We start from the raw sequence: 4,420 nt of genomic DNA, 5'->3' as shown, positions 1-4,420 counted from the left end.
GACGCTCTGACCACTGCCCCACAAATCATACTGTTTTAACCAATATACAGTATTACTACATTCCAAAGGAAATAAACAACAAAGCTGCCAATAATCCAGAAATGTCCATAAATAATAATCTCTTAAAAAACAATATTTAAAGCCTAACTTAATCAGTAATTTGATAGTTTTCTCCTGCATTTTTTAAATGTCCAGGGCAATGATGCAAGGGCACCAGAAGTGCCCTTGCATCACCCAAAGATAAACTAGCATGGCTTACAATAAACTGAGTAGAAGCACTACTGCTAATGCGACTCATTTTACTATTGTTTATAGTTAACCAAATCAAATAGCATAGTATTTGTCATGTACAGTATCTCACAAAAGTGAGTACACCCCTAACATTTCTTCAAATATTTCATTATATCTTTCCATGCGACAACACTGAATAAATGACACTTTGATACAATGTCAAGTAGTCAGTGTACAGCTTGTATAACAGTGTAAATTTACTGTCCCCTCAAAATAACTCGACACACAGCCATTAATGTCTAAACTGCTGGCAACAAAAGTGAGTACACCCCTAAGAAAAATTTTCCAAATTGGGCCCAAAGTGTCAATATTTTGTTTTGCCATCATTATTTTCTAGCACTGCCTTAACCCTCTTGGGCATGTAGTTCACTAGAGCTTCACAGGTTGCAACTAGAACCCTCTTCTACCCATTCATGACGAAATCAAGGAGCTGGTGGATATTAGAGTCCTTGCGCTCCTCCATCTCCCGTTTTAGGATGCCCCAAAGATGCTCAATAGGGTTTAAGACTGGAGACATGCTTGGCCAGTCCATAACCTTTACCCTCAGCTTCTTTAGCAAGCCAGTGGTCGTTCGGAGGGGTGTTTGGGGTCGTTATCATGTTGCAGTACTGCCCTGCGGCCCAGTTTATGAAGGGAGGGGATCATGCTCTGCTTCAGTATGTCACAGTACATGTTAGAATTCAATGAACTGTAGATCCCCAGTGCTGGCAGCACTCATGCAGCCCCAGACCATGACACTCCAACCACCATGCTTGACTCTAGGCAAGACACACTTGTCTTTGTACTCCTCACCTGGTTGCCGCTCCACACTCTTAACACCATCTGAACCAAATAAATGTATTTTGGTCTCATCAGACCACAGGACATGGTTGCAGTAATCCATGTCCGTAGTCTGTTTGTCTTCAGCAAACTTTTTGTGGGGTTTCTTGTGCATCATCTTTAGAATAGGCTTCTTTCTGGTATGACAGCCATGCAGACCAGTATGATGCAGAGTGCGGCGTATGGTATGAGCACTGACAGGTTGACCCCCCACCCCTTCAAGCCCTTCAGCAATGCTGGCAGCACTCATACGTCTATTTTCCAAAGCCAACCTCTGTGTACGACGCTGACCATGTGCACTCAAACTTCGTAAACTGGGCCGCAGGGTGGTATTGCAACATGATAACGACCCCAAACACACCTCCAAGACGACCAGTGGCTTGCTAAAAAAGCTGAGGGTAAAGGTTATGGCCTGGCCAAGCATGTCTCCAGACCTAAACCCTATTGAGCATCTTTGGGGCATCCTCAAACGGAAGGTGGAGGAGCGCAAGGTCTTTAATATCCACCAGCTCTGTGATGCTGTCATAAATGGATGGAAGAGGGTTCCAGTTGCATCCTGTGAAGCTCTAGTGAACTCCATGCCCAAGAGGGTTAAGGCAGTGCTGGAAGATAATGGTGGCCACACAAAATATTGACACTTTGGGCCCAATTTGTACATTTTTTCTAAGGGGTGTACTCACTTTTGTTGCCAGCAGTTTAGACATTAATGGCTGTGGGTCGAGTTATTTTGAGGGGACAGTAAATTTACACTGTTATACAAGCTGTACACTGACTACTTTACATTGTATCAAAGTGTAATTTATTCAGTGTTGTCCCATGGAAAGATATAAAGAAAAATGTGAAGAAATGTGAGGGGTGTACTCACTTTTGTGAGATACTGTATAATTCAAATGTAACAGGTGGTGTCCTCCACACAGTGAAATGCTTAAAAGTTAAAATAGAAATATTGAAAAGTGTAAAACGTGTAAATAAGATTCTAGTTCTAGTGCTCATTCTGCAAGTGGGGGCTAGTACTCGTAGTATGAGCATTAGCACCAGTCATGTTACACAGTACTAGGAGTAGCAGCAGCAATATTGTTAGCCAATGCTGCTTGTAGTAGGACGACAACAGCAGTTTTAGCTACGCACATTCTAAGCTTGGAGCACTTGTAAGTAAATGTCAATCCAGGTGTGCGATGTGTGGAAAGTCTCCTACCTCTGAATGAATTCCTGCGTGCAAGCTGCATTTTCCTGGTACTGCAGGTTGAAATTGTAGTATGCAGAAAAGAGGACAGCAAGCCCCAGCAAAAAGGACGATCCTTCGCTTACTACATGGCCCTCAATGCTCATGCACCACCGCTGGTCAGTCAGCGATGTTGGACCTAAAATAATATGAATAGTTATTAGAAATGGCAACAAAATGATTCACTGTACATTCACTTGAATTAATGGTATATTCATTAGTTTTATCTATGGCATTTTGGCTTAACCCAACCAATTAAAACCCAGACAACAGCAATAAATAAGTTTAAGTATTGTTTGTCATAGGTCAATCCCCTATATCCACAACTTTGGCTAATGCAAAAAAGGTAGAAATATTGTCAAAAAGCCCAAATTAAAGGATATTTCCTTATTAAAAAAGCTGTTTCTTAATTGAAGAAAACAGTGCTTAAATATGATGGTTCTCAATTTGATTTAAAAAAATAAAAAAAATAATTACATAACATTTTTATTTTTTTACTTTATCTGTTATTTAATTCATTATTTTATTTATTTAGTTTTAATTAATTGTTTAAGATATAACGGCTATTTATAATAATAATTTAATTTGTTTTAATTTTGGTTGATCATTATAATGAATTCAAAAAGGCAAGGTATGCTTATTAGCTTTATTTTGACCATTTGTCTCATTTGTGGTCTTAGACTGCCACCTTGAGGCTAAACACTAGAATTGCCACAGGGTAAATTTGACCTTTTAGTGGGTGTAGCTATACAGCGAAACCTGGTGGTTCTAGCTTAGTGTTTTAAGTACATTTTTCCCCACACAGACTACATACCAAGCACAATTAAATTGTGTGCTTTATAGGCCAGAGCTGTAGGCCTACCCTCCGATCCACTCCGCGAGCGGGACAATACCAAGAGAGCCAAGTTAATATTAGGGATGTGAACGACTTATTAAGATCGCGAGTCAACAAATCAATCGAATTACTTTGCCCCTTTTTTTTCTTCCCACAGCAGAGGTTGAGATGTAGAAAATAAAAATGTTGAACCCTGCCTCTAGTGTTCTCTCACTGATGATGGCGTTGTCGCTACACAATCTGAGGAGCCTGCACGATATGAGGAGCGCATGCGCAGAACAGCCACCATCTTGGATAGCCCGGTATGGCTACACCAGTTGTTCATATGTGTAGGCCTATACAGTAATACTTTACTGCAGCGCTTTCTAAGACAGTCGCCTAGGCAACGCATGTTTTGCGTGTATGACTATATCGGGGTTAGTTGCCTGCATACCCGTGACTTCTGTCTGCTCACTGACACACTCTTCCTGAATATTTGCTCCCATTTCTAAAGAGAGACCTCTCACTGCACTTTTTTTGTGATTTCTTGACAAATGTGACGAAAATGTAGACACAACAGTGAATATTTTGTAAATATATTTCACAGTTTGTAAATGGACATGAAACTGACCTACTCTCTCTAATATGACTCTTCAAATGAGATGATACATTCAAAATGCTGTAACACTTGACGGTGCAGAAATCCACATGACATGCTATGCTAGTTTCATGGCCAACAAAATGACTAGATGGCCTCTTATCTTTACCTGGGTGATCCCTATATACATCATGGGTTTTGAAAACTGTTATGTTTCTGAATGTACAATTACAATTAGGTAGGGCACATCTGAAGGACAAGTAAGGGAAACTCCTGTGAATTTTCATATGCCTCACAAATGCAAATGTAGTGTCACAGTCATGACCACAGAGTTGACAATGGAACATTGTGTTAGATAAATGATCAGATAGCAAAAAATAAATAAAAAAATAAACGTTTGATGGCTAAAGTTAGTTCAAGAAGAAAAGCTGAGCCAATTTGAGACCAGAGCTTGCTACTAGGGGTGTGAACGTTTACAAAAATGTCTAAACATGTACGGAATTTGTTTCGTGTACACAGTTAACAGTGACGTCATTGTCCTCGTGCGCCCGCCGTCTTGTAGGCGCGCGCACACACACACACACACACACGCGCGTTCGTTCGCCTGTAAACCCACGGTTGACATGAACCACGCTCGTTTTTATATACTTTCTATGGTTTACACAGCTCTTATAAT

The sequence above is a fragment of the Ammodytes marinus genome, assembly GCF_949987685.1.
Source record: "Ammodytes marinus genome assembly, chromosome: 24".
NCBI lineage: Eukaryota > Metazoa > Chordata > Actinopteri > Uranoscopiformes > Ammodytidae > Ammodytes > Ammodytes marinus.
Note: the sequence above shows the minus strand (reverse complement) of the source record.